This window comes from Pezoporus wallicus, unplaced genomic scaffold, assembly GCF_028554395.1.
Source record: "Pezoporus wallicus isolate ANWC-B61680 ecotype Strahan unplaced genomic scaffold, APGP_CSIRO_Pwel_v1 contig_3487, whole genome shotgun sequence".
In the NCBI taxonomy this organism is placed as follows: domain Eukaryota; kingdom Metazoa; phylum Chordata; class Aves; order Psittaciformes; family Psittacidae; genus Pezoporus; species Pezoporus wallicus.
In genome coordinates this window covers 93,870-111,084 of record NW_026636018.1, presented here as the reverse complement: position 1 = coordinate 111,084, position 17,215 = coordinate 93,870, and the positions used below count along the sequence as shown (strand labels likewise).

Genomic DNA, 17,215 nt, shown 5'->3' with positions numbered 1-17,215 from the left:
CTTCTCTGGGCAACCTGTGCCAGGGCCTCACCACCCTCACAGGGAAGAACTTCCTCACATCTCATCTACACCTCCCCTCTGCCAGTTTAAAGCCATTCCCCCTTGTCCTGTCCCTTCCTGCCCTTGTCAAAACCCCATCTCCAGCTTTCTCGTTGGCCCCTTTAGGCACTGGGAGCTTCTCTAAGGTCTCCCCAGAGCCTTCTCTTCCCCAGGCTGAACAACCTGTCTTCACAGGAAAAAGCTTCACACAACAAAGGGACTTTCTACTTGTTTTCACTGTAGCATATGTGCTTCACTTTGGATTCTCCTCTTGGTGGAGCTACAAAACAACCCAGAAACTTCCACAGGGCTAATACTGCTTGGATCAGCCCCTCAAGACTCCGTGGCAGTACCTTTTCCTAAATGCACCCAGGCTGCTCTGACAGTGTGTAAGAAAAGGCTACAGCACAAGGGAGATCTTGGGCATACAGTGATGCTCATTCCAGCTCCATGGGGTGAGAAGTCAGGAGACAAATGGAGGGAAAAGACAAAAACTCTGGGTTTGCTTCCCTGGGGACAGAAAAAAATGTGAATTATAACAATTTAATCATAAATTTCACCCAATTGGATTTTGCTTTAGGTACAGCCCCTGGAGAGAAGCAGCTAAAGTAGAATCCCAGGCGTACAAACACACCCTGACAAAGACTGACAGCTTGAGCCAGGTGAGCTTTAAATGCTCAGAGAAACACTGGATTCACACAGATTTACTTTACTGTATTGGCCTCATGGTTTAGAAGGCTAGACCTTTTGCGTCTGAAGCTGGCAGAACTATGCTACAGCTGTATTAGTGTTTCCTCCCCACGTGCACACATGCACAAGTGCATGCACCTTTCTCCCTCTTGCACAAATAAAAAAGGCTCCTACCAGCACCAAACCAATCCATCACAACTCTTCAACTCTTTGCATTCACAGAAAAATAAGCTCCCATATATTAAACTAGAAACACCGCCTCCAGTTTTAGCACATGTGTTTTCCTACACAAGGCAGTTGCAGGATCATGGCTTCCATAAGGACAAAGAATTCCCTTGGTGACAATTAGCAGCCAGACTCCAGCCTAAGCCCTTGTATTTTAACAAGTGGACGTCATTGTCATTACAGCCACTCCACCCCATTGAGCTGTAGGGCTGAAAATAGCCTCAGCTGTTGGGCTCCATATCTCTCCATATCTTGTCAAGAGCCATATGCAGAAACGCGAGGAGCGGGAGGGGGGGTTGCAGTGTGAATCGGTACTGACACCAGAGAGGAGCTCAGAGTTAAAAAAGCCCTTAATGAAGAGGAAAGCAGCACTAAGATTGTGTCCTGGAAATAGAACTCGAAACACTCCTTGCTGCCACCTCTCCCTGGGAGCCACAGTTTTTCCAGGGTCTCCATGCACAGTCCTACCTCCAATCTGGGGACAAAACGTATCATGCAGAATTAACAACTTTAAGCTGGATTTTCCTCTCTTTTCTCTTCTCCCCTGAAGGCTGGTGTTTGCTCTTTTAGTAACATGTCCTAAAGTAACTAAGCAAAGCAGTCCACACTCAGTTCAGACCAGAAGAAGACTGGGTTAACTCCCTGCACCTTCATCTCCATCTTCAAATATGTTTCATAAAGCAACACATACTCCAGCTTGACATACAAATAACCTCTCCCCTTTCCCAGCTACAAACAGCAGTCTCCACTTTCTGCTGGACACCAGCATCCCCAAGTCTACTTCTCTTTAGCTGAAGGTTTCGGTCTTACCTGGAGTCTTGTGTGAGTCTGAGGAGAAACAAAGCTCTGGGCAGGGTAAGAAAAGCCGATTCCTACTGAGATGACAGAAGGGGGAAGGGGGATAAGGGGAACAGAGGACATGGAGACACCATGTTGGGTTTGGTTCCCTCCCCTTACCCCTCCAGTAAAATAAAACAGAAACCCCAGCGATGGCAGTGACGTGCAGCAGAAGGTCCCCCCGAGTCCCCCAGCAGTGGCTTTGCTGCCCAGGGTTAGGCTGTGCCACCCCCCTGCCCGACCCCTCCTCTGGGTTGTCCTCCTCCAGTCAAATTGCTGACGTGCTTTGCTTTCCCTCTGCAGCCCAGATCCAAAATAGCTCTGGGTGTCATTTACCGGGGAGATTAGGTTTCCTGCAGGAGAGAGGCAAAAGGGCATCGTTTTAGGGATTCAGTGGGGTGGTCCAGCAACAGCGGGGGGAAGACATCAGACACATACGTGTTTGGTGGTGCGGGTGCAGGGGACATGTGGACAAGGGGACAAGGCTGCAATGACCATGTGGATCAGAACGGCTCCCAAAGGGTCCATCCCAAAGCCAATTTATGAGTGTGGTGTGGAGACCCAGGAACAGGCAGCTACCAACTTACCAGCATCGCACATTGGATAGAAATTCTTTTCCAAAGGCATCAGATCAATAGTAGGTTTATTTATAACCTCTCAGGCAAGAGTGGTGACAATGGTGAATAAATGGCAAGTTAACAAACCTAACTGCATCTCTCCCTTTCTTAACCTTAGTGTATGTCACCCTACTTTTTCACCGCATCAATCTGAAGCAACTGCAAAAATGGCATGGGTTTTACACACATCACATCTCAAAGACTCATAAACATATTTTCTGTATTTGCCAGTAAAACTGCTACTTTTTAAACAATTTCTTGAACACAGAGTTCAGGAAATTGTTGAAACCAACACCAACTCTTATTAGCAATCAAAGTATTTTGAATTTAAAAGTAATTTCTGCTAATGATACAGGTGCTAGAATGGAGTCCAGAGGTTCCTCCACAACCACTTTACCACTGTGTGGCAATCAGGAGTGAACTATGAGATAGGCTAATTTTTGGCAGTAAACAAAGCAGATAATGTGCAGCATAGTCCAAGCACATGGATAAGCTGAAGACACAACAGCATGTTATGTTTACTCACTTTTCAGGGCACAAAAACACCATTAGGGAAGACAAAGGGAGTTTTATTTGGGATTTCAGAAGCAGGGGTTGGAAAGAGTCAATAGGACCAAAGAAAGGGAAGGGCAATAGCTGCGGAGGAAGAGCTTTTTCTGCCTTGCGCCCAATAGGAATCTCAGCTCTTGAAGCCTTCAAGTCTTGCACTGGGTTCGTGGGGCACTTGGCTACTGAAAAACAAAAAGTGGAAGAGATCCAGCATGACCTGAGTGCTAGTGGGATGTCCTTGAAAGCAGAGCTCAAGGAGGAATGACAAGGATGAAAAGCAGTGGGACACCATTAACTTCATGCAATGAGATAACCAAGGAGAAGGACACTGGCCAGCAGGAGACACTGAAGCTAACCCAGGACTGGTTTCTCCACAGGGAAGAAGCTGGGCAGCGGTCTGATCTAGAAGCAGATCATCTTTCAGATGACCTGCTGAGAGCAGGACTGTCACCTGCTGGAGAATTGACTCAAGGATAGAAGGGAAACAACCTCAGTGAGTGTAAGATCTATCATCATCTCCCAAAGGGGGAAGGGAAAGGGTAGCATCAACCAGTGACTCTCTGATGAGGGAGATGGAAGCTGGCATGCTGCTGCTTCATGCTGCCCACTCCTTTCCAGTCAGAAGACAGTCAGAATTTACATAGCATGGACCAAAACCAACCATAAAGTTACAGGATTGAGGGGGGGAAATGGTACAGAGATTGCAGGTGACATCTGAACTCCCTGTGCATTGGCTGAGTAACTTCACTGGATGTTTAAGGACAGCCCTGTGAAACTCCTTTCCTCTTTTAAAGACACTGGCCATTTTGCTCAGTTCTAAACCTCACTAATCGTTATTTGAAGATGTTAATTGTAAGACAAATGGAACTGCATCAGCTCTACTTGGCAACCCTGGTATGGAGATAGAAAAGCCTCTGCCTGGCTTCCAAACCACAAGCTCTGATGCAGCTCACTTCTGAAACAAAGGCACATTTTATGGAAGGGCTTCCTTGCAGCTTATTTCTGTGGTTCACCTCATGCCTCTCAGAGAGACGGACTTCTATTTTGTCTTTAGCCAGCAAGTGAAAAATGTGGAAGGTGGGTTTTATTTTAAGGAAGGCTTTGAAGTGTACTTTGGTCAGCAAATCTGTGCAGTCCCTTCACACTGGGAGGACAATCCTTCCTATATGGTCAGAGGAGAAAGTTGCCCAAACTGCTTAATGTCCCAACGTATTGTCACCTGTTCACCTAATGGGAAAAAGTATCCTTGTCGGGATTGCCTCCCACCTTGGCATAAGGTCATGGAGCATTTATCTTGCCATTTAAGATCCTTGCAGCTCATCTTACGGTGTATGCCAGTACTCAGCACTAGCATCTCCTAGGCAACCTGCCGATGAGTGATAATCACTTCTGTTTCCCCCTTTTTGGGTGCTGGGACTTGCCCTAACTACCCTGACAGAAGAGGATTACCCAAGATACCCTGAAAGGTCACTAAAAGCAAGATGAACTGAAATATCTACAGTACCAATGAGTTATTTATCTATACAGGACCTACAACATGTCACAGGTTTAAAATAAAGGAAAATCTATATATGATAAGCTAATAAAAGTTGGAATTCATAGAGAAAATGATGAAAGGGTTGAAGGAACCTGCATCTGAATGAAAACAATTAAATGTCACCAGGCACAATATTAGTCCCTTATTCTTCAAAAAGCCAACAGACAGCTTTTCCATAGGCCTGTTTTCTTCCCATTCCAAATATCTGAGAAATGTGTGTTAAATAGCTACTTATATGGCTCTAAAATAGAAATATCTTTCCTTGCACTTGAAAGCTGTATCTAAAATTCCAAAATTCAAACTCTAAAGTTCAAAGTAAAAGGATACCAAATGGATTTAACCATTGTCTACAGACACTGAAAAAACCTGTGCTTGGTTTTCCTCCAAGATATAAATTAAATTCTTTGAGTTACTATAACTGGTAAGGCCTAAGCCATGTCTAATTCTGACAAGTAAAACCACCTCATTCTGCGTTAAGCATCACTGGATCACAAGCAGATCCCTAAAGCACTTCTAATGTAAGGGAGCATATTCCCCCCCAAAATGTCACATATACGGGGCAGTTATTAATTGATCAGAGTCAAAGAGGAGACAGAAAGTTGAGATATTACCAACACAAATATGAGTTAAAAAAAAAAAAAAAAAGAAAGGTACTGGCTTAATATTTTTTCTTTTAAACTCAGCTTTTAAGAATTTTAGGAAAAACTGATTTGTGGGCAAGAGCAAAAGGCAAAAGTGACACAGCATGTGATTGCCTGCCGCGGTATTAAAGGCTTCAAAAACCTTATAAAGGTTCCTACATATTCTTCTGTGCTTCCCTGCTCTTAACATTAAACTTTTCTCTACATAGCTAATCCAAATGCCTAACCTGTAGAACTCCTCCTGTAATTTAACCCTATACCCCCTGACTAGGGGAGACACGTGGTGCCCTTCCACGCTGGCAGGATGCCTGGAGATGCTTGGAGACCACTGTCTCCAGTCGCTGCCTCCTCCTCTCTGGCATGAGCACCCCCAATTCATTTCTGACTTGCTGATGGTTTCCGTCACTCCCGGCTGGACTGACTCCAGCTGTCTGCATACATTTGACAAGTGAGCACCAAACCCAGGCCAGCTCCTCCAGCTGCTGCCTTATCAGGGAAGATCACAAGGATTACTTGGGACACGTTGCTGCCTACCATTGCCTTTGTACATCCCGCTATGGACTTCTGCCCATTCCAAAGCAGCCAGGCATTGTTGATCCCAAACCTTACTCAGGCTTCCCAGTAACCCTTCACAGAACTGCAGCCGAGCAGTGTTTTCCTATGCTGTCCTTGAGCAGTATATTACCTTTTAATGCTTAGAGAACTTACTGTATTTTCTTCATTCATGAGCTTCCAATGATGGAACTCCAAGCCTGACTTACCAAAGTCTCAAGAGACCCTACCAAAATCATATGTTTGGTAAAATTATCATCAGTGCACCAACAGCACAACCTGCTTGATAAATCCTTCCATTAAATCTCCAATAGCTACACACCGAGGGAGGCTCTGCACCCATTCCACAATACTCATTTCAGATTTCATTGCAAAGCTATTTACAAGGCTGTCATAGAAAACAGGACCAAGTTTATTTATTTTTTAATCCTATGCACATTAGTTTCTGCCTATAACACTGTCACGGGGGGGAACTGCAGTGGACTGACAAAGTTTCACACATATAAACTGAAACTCTCCTCTTTAGCATCTTTTCAGTGCTACAAGATAGATTTTTACTTTTTGTTTCAATACCTTTCTGTGATTTGAAATCCAAATTCCTGGCCTATATTTTTCCCCCTGTTTTAAGGGCAGAAGTACACTTGCCTTTCACTGGTTTCCTGGCAGGCTGGCAACCATCAGGGGCTTCATCATTCATATTACCTCAGATCTCCTCACCGGCTGAAGTAGCACAAGTACTCTGCAACAAAGTTTGTGAAGTCCAGCCCATTTTAAAGCATTTTTCGGTTTTGAGACAATATTAGCACATCAGAAGATGTTAGAAGCTGATTTGCCTTATGGAATACCTCTTGTACAAGAAGTTGCCTAAAAGTAATGTCTATTTTTAAGTGCTTAAGTAGTATCACTGATGTTAATGGGATTACACAGACACTCTAAGATAGTCATATGCATAAATCTCTTCCTCAGTAGTGGCTACAGTAAAGTAGTGTCAGCATTGATAAAATTGTCCCATTTCCTCATCCTAAACCTTCTCCAGACCTTGCCCAATGACTCAGCTCATCCCAGTGCCTATAAATCACCACTGTCTGGCTCCAAATAGACAGGTGCCCAAGAAATATGCCCGGGTGTCACATCAGCTTTTATTCTACCTTTTCAGTTCCCTCCTCTCATACTTTACCAAGAGCAGAGCTCACAGTGGCAGAGACAGCATTTTCCTTGTTGTTAATCCACTGCCCTGTGATCAGTGACAATGACTGTTTTGATCAAAAATAAAGCTTTCATGACTACATTATTATTGGGTGAGTTCTGCTTTCCAGGGATCACCTAACTGAGTGCCCATCCTACTTATTACTTGTTGAGGACCATGCTGGGGAAGCTACTTCTGATGGCTAACCTCTGATTTCCAGTCTGTGTTTCAACAATTCTCACTGTGAACACGGATGGGTGTCATCGCATTTAGTCACTTCTGTAGACCTGCAGTCACTTCTAAAATACCTGGGGTGTGCCTTTGTGTGCTTTGACCTGCATGCCAGTGTAAACTTGGCTCTTGTACCTTTAGTGTTTCCTTAGGCTTTGAGGAAAAATTTTTGCCAGTTATCTAATGCTAGATATTTACATACTTATTTATACCACTATTGGTTGTAGTCAGTGGCACTTACAGAACTTTAGTGTGGTTACGTCCCAAGAGGTTGCACATCCACGCTTAAGCAAATGTGTGCACAAAGGACTTATAATCCTAGCAAGGCAATTTCTTTCCACATCACAGCAGAATTCAATCCTTAAGTTCTCCTCCACTGGAACCCAGGTCAATTATTTACAAGGTGATTAAGTAGCCACAAAAGCCTTCATTTACACAGCTATAAATCCACAGACCAGCTTTTCTTTACAATTAGTGCCAGCACCTGTCTTCAGAGTCTAACTTGAATAGTTGGACTGAAGTTTGGGTTTATTCTGATTAAAATGGGACATAACTTACTGGTAAGTGATGCCTCTGCTGAGCAGAGGGAAAACAGAAGCTGTTGCTGCCATACACTCTCAGCTGAAGAGAGGCCTCAACTGAACTACACTAACTGCCCTGTTTGGACAGCAACAGTAACTCAAACAAAAGAAAATAATCTAAACCTACCCTCTTGTCAATTTAAAACAATTCCCCCAGCAATCCTTTTTGGTTTACATTTGTTTATAATCCATTTGCAGTGACATCGATTTTTCAGACACTGCTGCTTTTGAGATTACAAATTCTTCAGGAGTATTTATCTGAATTCACTACTTATCGAGGCTGTGCATCTTTTGCAACCCAACATTCTTGCTCTATCCACAGCATGATTCACCAGCTAGAAATCAAAGGTCTACTCAGTTAGATTAAAGAGTTAGCACTGTGGAAACACAGTGCTTTCATTTTTTATATGGAACTATTATTCAAATCAGAACAGCACAATCAAACTACATGGCTTCACAAAGGCCAGCCTATCAAATATGCATTTCAAATGCTTTCAATCAACATTATATAAAAATCAACATAAGATACCAGATGTTATCAGACTAATTCAGGGGTAATAGGCTACGAGGAAAACATTTCACTGCAACTGTTTTCCAAAGTAACTTCGCAGGCAAGCTGCCAGCATAGTTATACTAAAATAGTTGCAACTATTCCATTACAGGTGTTTTGGAACAAGTATCAAAGCAACCAAGCTACATCTGAATAAACGCAGAGATACCCATCAGTGGAGAGATGTTTCTCAAATGATCTGCTGAACAGCAATGCTTTGGAAATCCTCTTCTCTGCGTAAAAGAAAAATAAATAAGGGAGTGAGGGAGCTTCTTGTAGTGTCCCAAAAATTAACTTAGAAAACACGGGTCCAAAACAGCAATAACAACAGAATCTTAGAATCACAGAATGGTTTGGGTTGGAAGCAACATTATAGATCAACTAGCTCCAAACCCCCTGCCACAGGCAAGGACAGGGACCTGCTAAGAGCAGATAAGACAGCTTATGTCCAGAAAACAACAAATCTGATTTGCCTCCATTATCCTAGTTAAGACATTTTCATAGAAAGACTTCAAATTTGGTTAAGTTATCATGCAGGGCTAGGAGGGCACTGAGGCTATTTGGCAACCACAACTTTCACAGTTTGCCAAAGGTGACAGCCCTTGATAATTCCTGAACTAAAAAGCATGTGCATCCCAAACCCCTCAAGGAGCAGTGGGACGGACTTCTCCAGAGCCCCCAGCGATCCTTTCCGTGACCCACCCCTGACACTTCTGCCCTCAGTTGCCTGGGGTACGCATGTGTGCACCCTGCAGTGTCACAAAAGCTTCTCTACATCCTTCCTCTGTTACTTACATGATATCAGAAATGCAAAACCTTACGGACTTGGGATGGGAGTGAAGGGAAAAGGGAACCAGAAATTTGTCGGATGTTGATTTGGGAGGAACTCTTTCACAAATGAACTACAGAAAAAGAGCTCATGTAACTTCATATTGAGATATCTGACATGTACAGGTCAGCTGAGTAGGGAAATGCCCTGACTGCAAATTACATTGTTTAAGTAATTTAAAGCACCATGAAATCTACTGATTTTGCACTAATAGAATGTTATCAACTATTTTTACTATATTAAAGTCCTTTCCAACCCAAACCATTCTATGATTCTGTGAGTTTTTTTCTGGAAGTCACCAGAAAAGGAAACGCTTTGAAATTGTGAAGTGTAAACTGAGGAACATTCCCCCCCCCCCCCCCCATCAGGTTTGAAATTTCACACCAGACTCCAGAGGAACTACAAGCCCAATTCCGATGCAATGCCTGATTTGCAACTGGTAACGCATTCACAGACTATGCAGGATAGGATGAATCCCATCAACAATGTCAGTAACAACAGTCAGATTATGCTTCATCTTTTACTAGTGGCAAAAAGGCAAGGCAATCCCAGCCCACCCGAGCTGCTGGACTGGCACCATGTGTCTGTGTGTTACCAACAGGAACCTCTCCCAATGCTTTCAACGTACATAAAACAATGGATGTTACATGCAGAGCAGAAGGGATCCTCAGAAGCCTACAAAGAGCAGCACAAATAACAAAGCAAGCATTTGCAATGTATCAACAGTGTATTTTTGGACCATCTGTACCTACCTGTTGCGCACATGCAGACACACTATGTGCAATTCCTTACTATAAAGAGTTTCCATATACCTGAGATCTGCCTAAATTCATCTCATTGAAGAAGGGAGAGGAGAATTAAAATCCAGATGTTCATGGTTTGCAAAGCACATTGTCTTTCAGCATCTTCTAGAACATTTGGCATAAAAAGTTCTGTTTCTGCTTACAGCTTCCAACCTCCATGTCAATAAAACCAGACTTCTCTGACACTTTTCAGTTTGAGAAGCATGCCAAAGTCATCAAAACTTTCCACTCCCGGAAATGCTCTGTGAAGTACTTACTAAAGATTATCCTTTGTTTCCAACTACTTGAGGCAATTCTGCATTTTCAGAAGTTGTTCGCGTGACTCTGCATCCAGATCAAGGGATATTCCTCAGACCCAAGCCCAACAAACGGCAACGCAAACTGCTGGCTCCTTTTCCACAAAATTTGCTGAAGTAATACAAACCAGTTACATAAAACATGAAGAATTTTAATTTTTGTAACTGTGTTAAAGCGGAACAAGTAACGTGTCTTTTCAAGGCAGAATTACCAAAACCAAATTCACCTCACATGGAAAACAGCAGCTGACAAACAGTGTCAGTTGAACGTAACGAAGCTGGAACTGTTTATTAAGGACATACATACAACACAGTTGATTATTTAAATAAAAGGAATCAGAGCGCATAAATCACTAGAAAATTACACTGGACATGATTTATTACAGAATGATCGTATTTTTTGAGACTTTCATACAGGTAACACCAACCTTACAATCTTTTGACCATTGTACCTTTACAGAAACTACATGTTGGTGTGCACAGCCTGCCTGAAGCTGCAGATGTAACCCAGCTACAGCCACAAGGCATCCCAGTGTTCCACAGAAACGACTAACAGGGACAAAAACAAGAAGGAAAAGCAAATAAAATTCACAAGTTAAGGTGTACCAACACTGTGTAACATCAAAGCATCAAAGTACATCCCAAAGACATCTGTGAAGTGTAATTGTAAGAATGTTACACAAGAGGTAGAAGTAAGATTTCTGCAGCGTTTGAACATCCACAGTGGTTTTACAGAAACACTTAAGCAAGCCTGAACTTATTAATGATTAAATCTTGTATAGACAACAACTTTTTTATAAGCTAAATTAGACCTTCACAACTTTCTGTTGGGCCTACCGAATGGATCACCTCACAACATCCTCCTTCAGTAATATTTCACTAGTAGTGTAAAATTTGCTATTTTAAGTGAATGAGTTTGACCAACAAACATGTAAAAGATATACTTCAGACATCAAATTGCATATTAAAATATAGACACTCTTAATCTTTGTATATCTGTCATAAAAAATAAAAGGAAACTTATTTTTCCCATATATATATTGGAAATAGTCTATTCTGTGAAAAAACTATGCTCATTAAGTTATTACTGTGCATTAACAAGTTTTAAACTGGCTGTATTCTCTACAGTAAAAAAAATGTAAATCAATCTTCCCAGTCTTTCTCTGGCAATGATTTTAAGCTGACTCTTGATTTATTCTTTTATTCTTTCTAACAAGCTTTTTTTTTTTCTTCCTTCCCCCCACTATATGAAAATATTTTCCTTTATAAAGCTTGTCTGGCAAATAAGCAAAGAGGATTTATAGCTCCCGTTCCTCAATAACCTGATACATTTTCAATCTCTAACAGCAGAGGCTACATACATTAAATGCATCAATTTCTTTTTTGCACCTCTGATTACAGTATTGCTAATGAAGAAAAATAAGGACTTTCCATTCCATATAACTGACAAAATTGTTTGGCAAAGTTATTATCTAAAAACAACCACAAACAACAAATTAGAAAGCAGTATCTATCAAAAAATAAGAGATGGCTGATTTTTATATAATGTGCTACAGAATCAGAAAGTGCTGGCATCCTAGATGGATAAACTGCACAGGAAATATATCAAGTTCTTAGCATGGTTAAGGCTGTATTTCCATTGAAATAGATCAGGACAAATCAAGGTGCAAAATTCTCAGAATGCCACAAATTCAATTCAAAACTTCTGCAGTAGGTACCTTCCTCAGCTTTAAAAGAAAGCAAAATTATCCTGCTAATTCAACGTTGTCAGTCTAGTGAGAAACCTTATTAAAAAGGTTGGGAATGCATCCTTTTGGAGTTTCTTGATAATAAATGTTGAAGGCAAACTACCAAACATTTACTAAGAGCCTACTTAACCCAGGATATTATGCCAGTAAAGCAACAAAGCCAGATAAAGAGAAAAACCTGTTAAAGGTACTGGCTTCGGTGGAAGCAGGACCACACCTGCCTCACTAATTGCAAATGCACCTAATTAGAAATATATATAGCTGGAACTATATGATCACCAAGGTCCCTTCCAACCCAAACCATTCTATGATTCTAATAACTATCAGGGAAAAAAAACAAAGCAAAACAAACAAAAAAAACAACCAACCAAAAAAAAAAAAAAAACCCACCAAAAAAACAAAACCCCAACCCTATAGATGACTGTAGTCATAAATAAGATAAAACTCAGTTTTACAGCTATGACCACCGTACACTGTCAAACCAATGAAGAGACAAAGAAGATCACTAACCCTCCTGCTTTGGGCTGCTCCAACATGAAGTGTTCTAGCATCACAGCTCCCAAACAGAGAATAGGAAAAACAGCAAATAAACAAAATAAACAAATAAAACAGCAAATAAACAAAAAATAAAAATAGCAGCAACAAAAACACACAAGCCCCACATAAAAATGCAAAATAATCAAACAAATTCCAAAATAATCAAACCCCAAAATGATCAAACAAAACCCAGCTTTCAGAGCAGTGAACAATATAACTTTAAAAAAATACACATAGGCTTAAGGTCTGTTAGTCTTTAAAGCATTTAAACAAACAAAAACCATCCAACTACCAACCATGGAATTAGAGCTGTGATCCAATACAAATTGTGTGTCTGAGAATATCATACCGAGCGAAGCTTAATGCTGTCACTTGAGGAAGAGCAGATTTACAACCCAAACAGCTCAATGGAAGTTTTATGCTAAGCACTCCTTGCCATTTATCATTTTCTGTATCTGGAAAAGCTGAGCTTTACTCCTACTTCATTGTCTTCTCTCAGAGTTGAGACGCAAGAGGTTGTGATCATGATCCATGAGGGATGACCATACCTGGCCAGCTTGAACCAGCAGTTCCCAAGCCCTTTTCTAGTCCCTGAAGCTCATATGCAAGTTTGATTCCATAGGATTAAATCACACAAAGGTGGAAGGATGGCTACCAGAGACAAGTTTGCTACCAGAGACAAGTTTGCTACCAGGGCAAGAACTAGCCAACTCTGCCACAACTCTCAGCAGCTGAACCCTGCTGGCATCTGTGAGCAGACGGGGAAAAGGGAAACACACTTTAAGCGAAGGAAGACTACTGACCGCTCAGGCTTACACCCTTCTGACCAGAGGAGCCCCCATGAGGAGTGACCCTCCCCACTGAACTAGGGTTTCCAGTGGCTCAGTGTCTTCTTCCTTTAAATAGCTCCCCTTGTCTTCTTTATTTCCCCAAAGCGAACAGGAGAAGGCCTGGGTGGCAGGTTGAACATGGTCCCAGGAAGCTGCGCTCAGGGTCACAGCTAGAAAAGTGCATAGGAAAGCTAGGAAGTTTTCCACAAAATTAGAGTATCTCCAAAACACTTCTCCGAAAAGGCAAGTACCTCAGCAAAGCCTCCCACAATCTTCGATTATTCATTTACTTTACCAAAGAGAAAAGTACCAGGAATAACAGTGAGACTTCTTATAGAGAAGAGAGCATCAGTTTCCAAGCTGTAAGGCAAATAATTTCCAAATTACATGTACCCAGGTAAAGACAAAAGATTAGTCGTGGTGGTAAACACCAAGAAAAAAGAAGACTATTCAGTCTGGAAAGAAAATTGCCTAGTTTGGGAACTGAAAGTCTTACACTTCTGAAAAGGCCCCAGCAAAACACACGCCATAAACTAGACAATCTCTCTGTATGCTGTTCTAACTAAAATAATGATGAATTAATACCAATTTCTTAGTTTTAGTTTATATAGATATCATCAGACTAACTTGATTGCCAGAGGGATGATTTCTATACAGAAGAAAAGCAGAGATACCAAACCTGTAACCAGGTAAAAGGAAGTTCTTACTCTGAATGCTGGCCTGTTTTCTGGGAATCAGTAAGGCTGAATCACCAGAAGCCTCTGGTTATTTATACTGAATACAGAAATCACTGTAAATCTATGTTGTACTGGACTATCAATTGGAGATTTTAAAGCATTAAAGATTCACTACCAACTATCAAAACATACACCCTTAATAATAACTTTGACTTGAGAAGGGACCCTTAAGTATCGTGTTTCCTTAAAACGGAGCAGTCTAATATCACTGTTACCACGACCAGCAAAAACCATGCTAATCTTCACCTCATTCACAAAATTAAACTGCTTAAATCAAAACAGAAAAAAAGAAGATAATTAAATCTCAAAAAAGAGGGAGGGAGAGGATTAGGGAAGGGAAGGGAGAAGGAAGAGAGAGGAGGGAGGAGGGAATAAACTAAATTTTACCTGACTGCTCCACAAATCAGGTGAGGAAATTTCAAAAATTAGATTAACTCCAAAACAAAACCACTTCTCTGGCTTAGGTGTGACCTAACATCTTAACACTGTTTCCACTGACACCAGTAAAATACAAACACAATCAGTCCCTAAAATCAGAAGCACTGTATTTATTCATACCAAAAATTCAGTGCAATACTTACAGAATTTGTAAACTGTTGACAAATTAAGCAGCTAAAAAAAAATGTTATGACTAACCCAGCTGCGGTAACTCCAGGTGCTTATTTTACAAAATACAGTGGTTTTTTCCCCTGGAATATAAAAGGGTGTGTAATGAAGCAACAGAACTGAGGCATTCTGAAAAGACATTTGTCTTTATAGGACTCATGCTGTCCATAATCAAACCATTTAAAGAAAAGGGCACAAATCATGGTAATGTGAAACCCCAATTTTTTATGAAGAAAACAGAGCAAGGCAAAATGAAACACAAGCTGCTTGCATTTGTAGGGCACAACAAGGAAAATCTGATCTAACACATCTGGACTTTGGCCACTCTCCACAGCTACTGTGCTTCATGATTGTTAAAGAGCCTGTGACTGAACAATCTAACAGGATGCAAGAACCTCATTAACAGTGTATGCCAATTGTTAGCTATAGTCAAATGCAGCCACAGTGTAACTGTTTTAAAATGCATTTTGAAACTGCAATTGAAAATGGACATGAGCATACAGCTAGTCGCCATTTTTGAAAAATTAAACTGTTAAAGGCACATTAACTATATTATGAACCATTTAAGACCACACTCGTTCACAACAATAACGCAGGAGCAACACAACAAGGACCTACTATACCCTATACATTCACCGTTACAAAACAAACCTGCAGAACAACAATTGTTCTGTAAACCGAAAAGCTGACCAAGACTTGCAAAATTCTGATTTCTTGTTGTCACAGAAAGCATAATTAAAATCCAAAATCATCCACTGACTGAAATACTGCAGACTCCACTTTTTAAACCATGGAGTACAGTTAATCAGTTTCACAAACGCAAATTTAGCTTTCTTAAGCTAGTTTGAGGAAATAAATTGCACATGAGCATAGAGGAACCACTCATGCTAAGATAGCTGTCTCCACTACCTGCTCTTTAGGCTGAAAATATTCTTTTAAGCTGAATTAACTTTCTTTAGGAAAGAAAAAACATAATCTTGCTGTACTAGGATTCTGATTTGTACTGACATTTTAGACTTTATTCAGTGGATTGGTGAGGCTTGTGTAACTTTTCTCTATAAAGTTATATAGCTGCTGCCTCATTACAGTTAACAACGGCACTACTGAGACTACACCTGCTCCAGAAACATCCACAGATCCAAAACTACAGAACCGTATTTGGAACATTTGGCAAGTACATTTAGATATGGAAACAAGCACAGATTTATCCACAAAATGTCAAATTCAACATCAAACACTATGGAACAGAAAAACCTTCATTTTTGTCTTTCAAATGTTGCTTATATCCCCAACTTAATTCAATTTTAAAATAAGAACAACTCTCCAAAATATACTCACTAATATACTGATACCCAAGAACCTTAGTTGGTTATTAGTACATGTTAAGAGATCATGTGACAGTAAGACATTAAAATACCTGTAAGAGCCCTAAGAACAAAACTTGAATTACTCTTTTCTAATCCTCACCCTGAACATTCACATGTATAAGTAACACTCTGATTGTCTAAGCTACACAATGGAGACAAGTTAACAGCAATTAAACTTACTAAATCTTCCATGCGAAAAATTAATCAGTTAAACAGCTTTGGTAACCTAGTATATAGTTAGCTTTGTGTAAATATTTTGCAAATATCCCTTCCCCCAAAAAAATCTCTACATACTATGAGTACATTTATATAATAATATACATATTTCCTGAGTAAATCGTTAAATCTGATTATTCCGAAGATTTGGCAAAATATCCAACTTTATATTACTAAAATAGATTTTTAAATAAACATTCAATAAAGATATTAAAATAAATATGGAATGTTTTTGAAAATTATAGTACCATGAACTTATATTAACAAACAGCAATTTTCTTTAATTAAGTGCATACTATGTTATATAGTTACTGTTTTTTAACCCACTGAGGAATCCATAAATCTAATTTCTAATCCTGAGTGACAATTTTATATCACCTGCTAATGTATACTTCAATGCAGTACTCGCTGCAAAGCTACAAAACCTTTTTCCTTTTTTATGAAGAATTTAAAATGGACTATGGTTTGGAAAAGCTTGGTTTACACTGATTTAGCTAGGAACTGAAGCGGCAGCGTGACTGCGGAAGCATCTCACACAACCAACATTAAACACTGATTATTCTTGTCAAACTCTTGTTAGCGCTAATCTGAATTACCCAAGTCCCTGCCACAGGAAACACTACAGAAGTGTGGACTGCTCTGCACAGTGACGGGATGCAAACTACTTCATGATCACTTTGGCACTTAAAAGAACCACATAATGGTGCCGAAAAAAAACCCTGAACAATTCTGAAACAGCTTTCTAATGGATTTGTTTTAGTATGCTAAATTGTATTATTAACGTAAAAAACAAAACTAATAAAAAGAGAATTAAGTTCTACCACACTCTAGTTTCTCAGGTCATGGCTTGACTCACAGTTGATACATAGCTTTGGAGAAGCACACAAGGAAACGCTACTATTTAGCTCATCTTAATAACAAGATTGTTATGTAGCAGACTCTGCAATACCAGCAATATTAAAATTGCATTAACACTATTACAAGATGTGTGTCTCAACATCAGAATCACAG

General features: G+C 40.4%; 1 protein-coding gene across 1 annotated transcript in view; it reads right to left on the bottom strand.

Moving 5' to 3' along the window:
• The window catches only part of OBSCN (obscurin, cytoskeletal calmodulin and titin-interacting RhoGEF), a 152,360-nt gene extending 150,370 nt beyond the window's left edge, over positions 1-1,990 (bottom strand). The window contains exon 1 of the mRNA XM_057398901.1: positions 1,765-1,990. The gene's annotated coding sequence lies outside the window, so the exon portion shown is untranslated. The remainder of the gene's footprint in view (positions 1-1,764) is intronic.
• Between the last annotated feature and the right edge of the window lie 15,225 nt (positions 1,991-17,215).